The following is an 11,798-nucleotide window of genomic DNA, read 5'->3' on the forward strand; positions in this document are numbered from 1 at the left end:
ACCAGTCTGCTTCTGGGTGCAATTCAAGGTGTTGGGTGTTCCTTTTTAAATGCCTTCATGGCATGGGTCCAGGTTACTTGGGGGATTGCCTCACCCCATTGGGATTGGCTTGTGCTGACAGAGAAAGCATGCTGCAGGTCCCGTCCGCCCGCTTATTCCGGCTGGCTGGGGGTGGGGGAGTCCAGGAGTAGGGCCTTCTCTGATGTTGCTCCTGCCCTCTGGAACATCTTATCCCCCCTCCCCCTCCCAATGTGAGGTTGGGTCCAAACCTCCTATCTTCGTAAGGGCCTAAAGGCTCCAGTGGGGGAACAGCACAATGTAGGTGGTTGATTGGGTAATAACATATCCTACCTCCTCTCCCCCACTCCGCCTACGCTCCCTCCATGTGACTTTGGTTTTAAGGTTTGATTTTAACATTTTATGTTTTAACTAGGATGTAACTTGTAAGCCGCCCAGAGTTACCCTATGATAAGATGGGCAGCCAATAAATTTCATAAATAAATAAAAATACATTTTACTTCTAAGAAAACAGAAAGGATTGGTCTAATTCCTACTTATTGTTCTAGGTTTCAGAAATTGTCCAGAGTGAGCTCTACCATTCATTGCTCAATTGGGCTTAAATTTAGAACTGCCGTAAACACCAAAATAACATTGAAATCAGAAGAATCTCGTTTAAAGAGGCAAATCTATTGTAACGGCTGTAAAATATTTTCTTTTGAGCCTCCGCTCTTTCATCCGTAGATGTGGATATCATAAACAAAATTCTGAATTTCTGCAGCTTGCGAAATAATACCAACTGAGGAAAAACAAAGATATTATGGCATGAAAATGCTAGGATCACTGGCCGCACTTGGAAAAAACAACTGCAGCCAAGCAGAAACACTTCCCATTCATTTTCCCACATGGATGCATTCATTCATTCACTCAGAACTTTACTCACTAGCATCCACGCTGGCAGCATTTATTTATTTATTTATTTATTTATTTATTTATTTATTTATTTATTTGATTTGCCAATTGTTTACAAGATAGTAAGTATAAGTGTATACATAATTGTGAATACATGAAATGGATACATATAAGAAAAATAAAAGAAGAATAAGAGAAACAATAGGATAGGGACAGTAGGCACGTTGGTGCGCTTATGCACGCCCCCTACAGACCTCTTAGGAAAGGGGTGAGGTCAATAGTAGACAGTCTAAGGTTAAAGTTTTTGGGGTTTGGGGAAGAAACTACAGAGTCGGGTAGAGTATTCCAGGCATTGACCACTCTATTGCTGAAGTCGTATTTCCTGCAATCAAGTTTGGTGCGGTTAACTTTGAGTTCTTTCTGGCTGCCTGTAATGATTGAGCCACATCCTGGAGTTTTCAAAGAGTGATGACATCTAAAGGCAGCCACTCCCACCCCGTTCTCCACTTAATAATAGCAAACTCTATGGCTGGAAAACAGGATATAAGAAAACGGCAAGCAGAGGGAGTAGCGGATGTGACATTTGGAGATGGGCAGTTATTACACGCAGGCAAGAGAACTATCACTCAATTGCTGGGATCACGAGCTACGACCGAGCAGCACATCCTGGTGGGTCTCCAGCCTGGATAGTGCCTTTGAGCTTGGCTGCAATAGAAAAAGAGTACAGGTAGTTCACGAGTTACCACAGATCGTTTAGCAACCGTTCAAAGTTACAACAGCACTGAAAAATGTGAGTTATGGCCGTTTGTTACAGTTGCGCCCTTTGAAGCATACCCATGATCATGTGATCAAAATTCAGGTGCTTGGCAACTGATTCATATTTATGACCGTTGCGGGGTCCCAAGAGCAGAGACTTCTAGAGTTTAAAATAGGAGTCCATGTGTAGAGTTGTAATTGCAGGAATGTTCCAATCTCGGATGGCAAACCTCAGATAAAGAATGTTTCCAAGCAAATACAACTCAGGTAAACAAAGTCACTAATCTAAAGGAGGATTAGAGAGAGGAAGTAAACATATGTTAGACTTTAACTAAAGATAATTAATTGTATGGATTACTGTGCAAAACAGTAACGAAAGTTAAGCAGTAACCAAAGTTAACCAATGATGGAGGATAATTAAAAATGTGTATAAATGCAAGACTAGACTCCAATAAAGATCATCATGATTCAGTTGTTCATGATCAAACAACTCGACTGCCTCGTCATTACAACACCCATGTTCCCCCCAGATTATGTGCTTCTATAGAGTAATAATCTACACCAGTAGCATTGCACCTATTCATGATATGTCAAGTCATGATTATATTTAAAAAGGGCTTCCATCATCAAAGGACAATGCTGCTTTTGTAAGACTGATCTCTTTAACCCAGACCTGCAGATACTATAAATTTAATCTGAAATGTGTGGAAAATCTAAAAAAAATTACTGAGATTATCGAAGAAAGATTATCTCAGGAGATACCATTATACTAATTACAGAAAGCATTCTTTTGCAAATGGACAATTGTTGCCATACAGGTTTTATAAAATAAACGTTAATGGGTTGGGCTCCTAAAATGTGCCAAGTCATGAACTACGGATTGCAAGCAACGCAGCTGAGTTTACACAGCATGCTAAGTCAAAGCCAACAAATCACATGATGGCTTCACATATTGGGTGAAGCACCATTCCAAATATTTTAGTCAAAATGTGTTAACGTAAAGAGGTTAGAACTGCAGCAGTAAAGTACTGGGTTCACACCATGTGTATTATTTCGGTTTTGCTTACCATGAAGTTCATCTTATTTCATCTTGTTCACCAGTTTTGCCTTTTCTTTGACTAGGAAATCTTTCAGATGGTCACTTGTGCCCTGGTCATCACACAACTAGACAATTGCAATGTTCTGCCTGTGGGGCTGCTCTTGAAAATCACCTGGAAGGTACAGCTGGTACAAAATGCAGTGGCGTGAGCAGTAAGGGATACTTCACATTCAGTCCACATGTCATAGCTGCTACGGAACCCACAATGGTTGCCAGTAAGCTTTCTGGTGCACTTCAAGGTGCTGATTGTCACCTATAAAGCCCTTCCTGATTCAGGATCTAGTTATTTGAGGGACAACTGTCAATTGTTTTCTGCCCACTCTTAGAGTGGGTGCACTCCACATCCCTTCTGCCATCTTGTGGACTGAAGTAGACCATCATTGTTGCTGGCCCTGCTCTCTGGAACAGCATTCCCCTGTTCAAATTTTTTTACTACAGGTTCTGTGGGCATGGCTTTGTGGGTGTGGTGTGGCTTGGTGGGTGTGGCAGGGGAAGGATACTGTAAAATCCCTCCCCATCCCACTGGGAAGGGAATGGGGATTTTACAGTATCTGTTCAGCTTTCCAGCTCTGTTCTCCTCTGCAGGGCAACAAAAGAAGACCCAGCCAATCAGCTAGGACTCGGGAGGCAGAGAATAGATGGGGGCAGGACCAACCAGAGGTGGTATTTACCGGTTATCCGAACTACTCAAAATTTCCGGTACTAGTTCTCCAGAACCTGTCAGAACTGGCTGAATACCACCTTTGGAGATAAGGATGGTATAGCAATAGCACTTAGTCTTAGGTATTGCTTCATAGTGCTTTACAGCCCTCTCTAAGCGGTTTACAGAGTCAACATATTGCCCCCGGCAATCTGGGTCCTCATTTCACCGATCTTAAAAGGGTAGAAGGCTGAGTCAACCTTGAGCTGGTAAGAATCGAACTCTTGGTAGTGAGCAGTGAGTTAGTTTGCAGTACTACATTCCAAACACCACCGCACTGTATCCTCACATTTCAGAAAGTGCTTAAGACTTACCTGTGTTCCAGACTTGGGGTTAATGTATTTGCAGGGTCTCTGAGGTATGTGCATTGTATGGTTTATTGTTCTGTTTGTTTTAGTCCATACCACCTCTTGATGTGTGTTTAATTGCCTTTACTGTTTCCTGGTTTTGTAAGCTGCTCAGTGTCTAATAGGGTTGGCAGTTACAACAAATTGATTACATTAAACTAAAATTAAATTATGAGTAAGTTCAGCCATTCTAGCTTGTGAATTCTAGTGTATTTTATATATGAATCAAGCCTCTGTAGTGTATTCCAAAAATGAGTTTGACTGAAACAAGGCCTGGCTTTTTACAATATTTGAATTCAACAGTGATTTTCACCAGGTTTATGGTGGAAAAAAATAACTATATTCTCTTCATCAGAATAATGTGGCTCTTTTAATCATGTGCCTTGCACTGCAGTTGTTCCTAACATGCTAAACACTGGGCAGTAATGACCTCATACACACATCATTTTTATTTTTCCCAGATGCTTGGGAGAAGCCCCCAATGTTCTTGCAAATAATGGTGTCATGCTTCGACAATGCCAGATTCCTGTTCTATTTCTATTAGCTAAAAGTATTTTAAAAACTAAAGTCAGGAAGGCTGGTGAGTGCCAATGAAGTTGTCCATTGGCACACTGCCCATCTTTATCTATAAAGAGCAGATTACAGTTTCAAGGCAAATAGAAATGTAAAAAAAAAAAACCTTCACTTCTGCAGGACTGATTTTTGTTTGACAAAATAACTTTGCTAACTGTTAAAATCCCCTCTTTGACAGAATCTAGCCACCCTTCTTGCATTGGCCAGGCACATTGTCCCACAACTCCCAGATGAAGATATAGAAGCTTATCTTTAAGAGGATGTAGATCAACCAAGAGATTTCCAAGGTAGAGAGATATGCTAATATCTGTGCAACAGATAAATTGCTTTAAAGTAACAAGTAGAGACTGAAATGTTGGCAGACAATCAGTGGGATTAATATTGTACAAAACAAGTATTTTATCAGAGAGAATTTTTGGACTGCTGCCGAATGGAATTTTACAAGCTGATGTTGGCAAAGCATCCAGTAGAATCCAATTCCAAATATATGTCTATGAATATATTAAGGATTCAGGAGTCAAAAACACTAAGTTAAACATAAACACGTGAGGCTAAATATGAGGACCTATTTCTATAGCCCCTTGACTTCTTAAATTAATTTTTAAAAAATGGGTAGAGTTGGATTGGCTAGTTCAGTGAGATTCCACCCCTCAAATGTGGCATTTTTGCATCCAGCTATCTGGAGCATCTGATTCATATTGTACTCATGTGTTGTCCTGCTAATCAGTTATTTTTTTAAAAAAAAATGTTAATGGAATTGATTTCAGAAGAGCCTAAAAGCAACAAAAAAGATGTAACTTGCCAAGAAACAACAAACAACATTATTAGTGGCCATTTGTCTGAATTGTACAAACCTCTCTTCACTTATCTTCTTTTTTAAAACCTTTAAAAGTTTTTCCACATTTGTTGAAACATGTATTTCTCTGTGGGTTGCCAATAATCTGGAGAGGGTGGGGCTCATCTGCTTTTAACAAAGGCATGGCTAGATAATTATGTTTGAGAGTTCATCTACCATTGATATTTTGTCAACTTTTTGAAATTAAAAAAGAGGCATCAAGTGAAGGTTTTGCCAAATATTCAAATGACTCCTCTACCTTGCCTTTGACTATGGCTTGATCTAGACTGGGTCCAACTCACGCCATCATGGCAGCATCACGTGACACATGGGGACTTTTTTTCCCCCTTCACTAAACCAGGGGGGTTTGGCCAGCGTGTGACTGCGAGTTTGACGGCCCTGATCTAGACTAATTTATTCCCTCAAATAATCTGCACTCACTAATTTCTGCAGATCTGGCCTCTATCAAAGGCCCAATCATAGAGTTAATAATTAAAAAACAATTCACAGAGAAACACAGTCATTCATCCACCCAGTCAAGCTGCCTTTTCAGTGATTCTAGCAGCACACAAGTCATGCTAGTTGATTTTAAAGTTCTCCTGGAAACATCTAATATGCACAAGACTTTCTGCTAGGAAAGTACTGGTAAGGCTTCATAACATCAGCAACCCTTCTTCACTGACCAGCAGGGAGCACTGAGAAAGATAATCTGTCCTGAGTTTTGGTGCACCTTCAGTGTCTTTCAGAGCTAAATCTAACTCTAGGTTAGTATTTGGGTCAATTAGCCTCTCCTGGGCATTTTGATAAACACATTAACCTCCCACTGACCCATATTGTGTTGCAGCAGCATATCCAATACTCCCAGGCTCCCACTATGTTTCTTTGAGGGAGAAAATGGTGTTCACGTTTCATGAGAGAAGCTTTTTCCAAGCTTATCACAAGGAAGGTTGTTTTTCATTTTGTTAGAATTGGGATGTTTTGTGACAATTCTGCTTATCTCAAAATTAGTATTTATTGAATTTATTTATTTATTGAATTTATATTGCCGCCTATTTGCCCATGGCAACTCAAGGCGGCTTACAGAATATAAAACCACATTTAAAACAATATAAACTAACAAAAAGAATCAAACAAATTAATACAGAACAATATAACAAAATCACACTCCCAACCACCACCACCCAACGACAGCAGATCACATGAACCATTTAATGGGCTCCAAAATGCTGTTCATCTCAAAATGCTCAAGCTATTTTCCAAAGCACCAGAAGGCCAGACAAGGAATAATAGATGGAAGCTGATCAAGGAGAGATTCAACCTAGAAGTAAGGAGAAATTTTCTGACAGTGAGAACAGTCAACCAATGGAACCACTTGCCTTTGGAAGTAGTGGGAGCTTCATCACTGGAGCCTTTCAAGAAGAGATTGGACTGCTATTTGTGTAGGGTCTCCTGCTTGCAGGGGGGTTGGACTAGATGACCTACAAGTCCCTTCCAACTCTGTAAAGCTGTAAATTTGTTTACTGGCCAGTGGCCCCGTTGCAAATAGGCTGCAGCCCAGTAGTGGGACATGGCTGGGGGGGAGGAGAGTTAGGGACCGCTGTCCTAGTAGACTTGCCATACCCAAGGATGATATTCCCATGTCCATATTAACAAAATTACACTAGTAAAGTATTTGGTTTTTCTTGTAGCCCCAACTGAGAAGATGCAAAGTCAACATCTAGAAAGGAGAGGTATCCTCAATAAGCAGGCTTACCAGACCAATTAAAGTCAGTAAGTCACTGGTTTCTAAAGGTTCCTTCTCCTCCCTGCATAGACATAGTCCTCGATTTATAACCATTTGTTATACCCATTATGTTTGACCGTTCAAAGTTAAGGTGATCCCAAAATAAGTGATTTACTATTATGTTTAAAATTTAGGCATTTGGCAGCCAGCATGTACTTACAATGGTGGCAGCATCCTGGGGTCACATAGTCACTATTTGTGACCTTCCCAGCCAGCTTCCAACAAAATGAATGAGGGAAGACAGATTCACTTAACAATTGTGTGATTCATTTAACAACCATGGTGATTTGCCCCACAACCACCATACAAAAGGTCATAAAATTGGGAAATACTTTTAAACATTGTGAGATGATATCAGATTAAGGGAAGCGACATTGTTTTAATATTGTTACAGCGAAGAATGACTTACAATTCTCTCACTTCTGGGTTGGGGATGGGATCATGGAGGCAACATCATACAGAACACATAGAAAAAAACACGCAGTCATAAATAAAAGGAACGCATGGAAAATCACGAGGAGTAACCTTGGCAACTTAATTTGAACCTAAAACCATCTTTATCAGAGAATAATTTGAGGGATTTGAAATATTCACTGTGGTTTTGAAATAGATATATGGTAGCTGTCAATTTCAAGAAGTCACTAAATTTGGGTGTGTTTTGTGCAAATGTTTATGGTAAAAAAATACTTTGCAATTTTACTTAATAGTGCATACAATAGGTTTTCCCTAACAGTGTTTGAAAGATATTTTCCTGACTACAGTATTTAGTATTCAGTATTTATTTGGTATTTATTTGATTTGTCAATCGCTTACAAGATACAGGTATAAGAATAAATATAGTTTTGAATACATGAGATAGATACTTATAAGAAAAATAAAAAACAATAGGACAGGGACGGGAGGCACGATTAGTGCGCTTATGCACGCCCCCTACAGACCTCTTAGGAAAGGGGTGAGGTCAATAGTAGACAGTCTAAGGTTAAAGTTTTTGGGGTTTGGGGAAGAAACCACAGAGTCAGGTAGAGTATTCCAAACACTGACCACTCTGTTGCTGAAGTCATATTTTCGGCAGTCAAGTTTGGTGCAGTTAACCTTGAGTTTGTATCTATTGTGTGCTCTTGTATTGTTATGGTTGAAGCTGAAGTATTCATTTGCAGGTAGGACATTGCAATGTATGATTTTATATACTATATTTAGATCGGACCAGAGGTGGCATAGTTCTAGGTTTTCTAGGTCTAGAGTTTCCAGTCTGGTGGCATAAGGTATTCTGCAATGAGTAGAGGAGTGGAGAACTCTTCTTGTGAAATATTTCTGGACTTTCTCAATTGTGTTAATATCAGATACATGATATGGGTTCCAGACTGATGAGCTGTATTCAAGTATAGGTCTAGCAAATGTTTTGTATGCTCAAGTTAGTAGTGTGATATCACCAGAGAAGAAGCTACGTAGGATTAGATTAACAACTCTTAATGCCTTTTTGGCTATGTAGTTACAGTGGGCTCTAGCACTTAGGTCATTTGAGATGAGTACTCCAAGGTCCTTGACAAAGTTTGGATCCTCAACAAGATCTTGACTATTTAGCTTGTATTTTATTTTCTGATTTTTTTTGCCAATATGTAAGACAGAGCATTTATTTGTTGAGATTTGAAGTTGCCATTTGATTGACCATTCCGATACGTAGTCAAGGTCTTTTTGAAGGGTAGCAGTATTGTCTGTGGTGTTGAATAGCTTTACATCATCAGCGAAGAGAATGCAGTTGCTTTTAATATGATCACAGAGGTCATTTATGTAGAGTATGAAGAATTGGCCCTAAAACACTGCCTTGGGGGACACCACTATTGACAGGTACTGGATTTGATAGGACGCTCACAATTTTGACCATTTGTTGTCTGTCTGACAGGAATGCTTCTATCCAGTTATGCAGGTGTCCAGAGATACCGTAAGAATTTAGTTTTAGGACTAGTTTGTCGTGTGCCACTGAATCAAAGGCTTTACAGAAGTCTATGTAAATTGCATCTATTGCTTTGCCCTGATCGATATTCTTGTACATTGTTTTCAATCTCTACTACATGACCGTTTTTAAGGATGATCAGATTCCAATTCATATCTTGGTTTGAAAATGTGAAATTAGGTAAGTACATATTTTAAAAGCAAATGAATCTCCCGTATCATACTCTTCTTTGGAGGGAGGTTTGTTACAAGCTCTCGGTCCTTTAAAACCGAGCAGGATTATATAGTGTCTCTAAAAAGGAAGCAGCGCAGCCCTCTGCCCAAAGCTGGAAAATAATGTGTTTACTTGCTATTGCATAAACCCTCTTTGTATGACTCGCAGCCACGATCCTACTCAGTGAGTGCTTAAAATACACTATACAACCCAGGCAAAAGGCTGCTGAAAGGAACCTTAAGAGGAGGAAGATTCTGTTGCAGATCATTTCCTTGCAATCCCCAGGATGACGAATAACACTTTCTCCACCAAGGACAATTCCTCTTTTGGGACAGTTTCCCCCACTATGGACTCTTTCTTGACATCTACTTGTTTTCTAGTAAGGGGGTCCTCGGAAGCTGAAGGAGGACAGAAGAACGAGCCAGTAGCCAGAATGGTACCAATTGCTGTCTTGTGTGTGCTCTGCCTAACAGTCGTCTTTGGATTATATTTTTTAGGCTGTAATTTGCTGATGAAGTCTGAGAGCATAATCAACATGTTGAGGAAGGACAGGAGACTCTCCAAGGAAGCAGAAGTGGTGGTCATTGAGACTTAAATCTCCAAGGAGCAGAGGAGACATTCCACCACTTCTTTGGCATTCAGAGATGCTTGAAAGAGTTAGCTGCTTCAATCTTAACCACAGTGCTTTACTGTTGCAAAAAGAAAAGAAAAAAAAAAGAGTTCACAGCATAGAAGCCGATACAAGATGGGAATGAATTCCCATTGTTTAGTGTTTGCACGCCTTTGGTGTTATCTGGAAATATGTATTCCTTGTAATGATTGTTCTTGTAGTTGCCTGCATGCTCCTAAGATGCCAAAGCTTCTTTGCTTAGTTTGCTGCATTCAAAAATGCTAAAGAGGTAAATATTCTACGTATGCATAATGAATGATGGGTTGGGGTTTTTAGATGGGTCTATCAACATTGGTTTGTGTGAAAATCTATATATGATGGAAAGCTTGAATTTCTTTGCTGCGATTGAGATTTTGAGATGAAGTTCAGCCACATCCTAGGAGAAGAAAAGAAAAATATTTACATAAAGACATGTGGGACGCATCCAAATTGGTTGATCTCTGCCAAGCTCACTGCCTGTCAGGATTACTCCCATTTTCATCCTCTAACAAACAGTTACATTTGGTTATTTCTCTGGCAACACATCCACAGATGCTGTAAGTTTAGTCACTATGAAATTTTGTGTAAACCTAGTAAGGATTTACAGATGATAGCTTGTGTCACATGCCCTTTTCTCAACTTATTAAAAGGATGAAACCATACTTTACCTTTTTGTTCTGTTCTCTGGCTGCTCAAATGAAAATGAGCTAATGGTAGTTGATATTTCATTTCTACTAACTCCACTGTAAGTATATGGGAGAAAGACTTGATTGGAAGTGATGGTGGGCTGTATTGGTTTTGCTTACTTTCTATTCCTCATATCTGGCAAGAGTTTAGACATTAATTTGTACCTTTTATAAGAATCTCCTTAAAGGAGCGCAATTCTTTTCAACGTATTAGTGTTGTCTTGGAAAGGGGATGAGTCTCATTCTACTATCAGAAGTTTGGGGGCTTTTAGGGACTAGGCAAGTTATCCTCTCAAATCAGGCTGTTTCTTGGGAGTCTTCATCAGTGGGAGCTCATGATGAAAGATTGACCCCTGCCAAGTGGGAACTCATCTTTTGTTTTTAATATGTGACTAGATAACCTTTTACAAGATATCTAAACAAACAGAATGACCACTGGTGGGCAAAAAAGCAGAAATATTAAAGAGGTAGCAAATTCCTGCTGGTTTCCCCATTGACCTTGCTTCTTGGAAGCTGGAAGGGAACATCTGAAATCACAATCATATGACTGCGGATAACCACTGACACTACAGCAGCCATAATTTTGTAAATACCACTCTGGTGTGACGACCCTTGAAATTTCAATTAAATAGTGGGAATGGATCCCAGATTTTGTATGCATTCTTTAAGTTAGCAGATTTGAGGTACCTTCATTCAAAAATGTTTTGTGCTATGATGCACTGTCTGGGCTAACTAAAGATGACAAACAGGCAAAAAGTTTTTAGAGGCAAAGCCTTGGAAAGAAGGGCATTGACCTGCACCATAATGCAGGCCTTCTACATTGTTTGCTCACTGCAAATAAAAGCAAATATTAGAAAAAATTCAAAGCACCTAATTTCAGTCTTCTTCACATAGTGGAACAGAGCAGAGCATTTGTCTGCAAAAGGCCAAATTTTTGGCTTGGTGGCACATTTGCAATTTTGAAAGCAGGACAGGGTTTTTTAAAATCAGATGCTTGGTTGACATTTCAAAGTCAAAGACAGACACACCGCTAATGCCAAAGCAGATGAGGCACTGTAAACCAGTTTTATTTCTAAAATGGTCATGATTGTTAACAGACTCACTGGGAAGATATGGATCATTTACCGAAATTTCTATTACAAATGGTAGGGAGAAAGGGAAAGAGATTTTCAGCATCTGACTTTTCGAGAGGCAAGAGAGAAAAACAAAAATAACCACAATGAAGTAAAAAATAATGTGAAACTAAATACTGCAGCTGGGGGAAGGGAAAGTGTTCAGAATAGATTTTTGCTCTAAA

The 11,798-nt window shown here is 39.6% G+C and overlaps 1 long non-coding RNA gene across 1 annotated transcript; it reads left to right on the forward strand.

The window, feature by feature from the left end:
* The first annotated feature begins 1,446 nt into the window (after positions 1-1,446).
* On the forward strand, positions 1,447-10,477 carry LOC148132266 (uncharacterized). The gene is made up of 2 exons (XR_015747247.1): positions 1,447-1,699; positions 9,664-10,477. It is a non-coding gene; the product is annotated as an uncharacterized LOC148132266 (long non-coding RNA).
* Positions 10,478-11,798: the final 1,321 nt, after the last annotated feature.

This window comes from Notechis scutatus, chromosome 2 (genome assembly GCF_049901735.1).
Source record: "Notechis scutatus isolate UNSWTSFEM ecotype Mainland chromosome 2, rNotScu1.2, whole genome shotgun sequence".
In the NCBI taxonomy this organism is placed as follows: Eukaryota; Metazoa; Chordata; class Lepidosauria; order Squamata; family Elapidae; genus Notechis; species Notechis scutatus.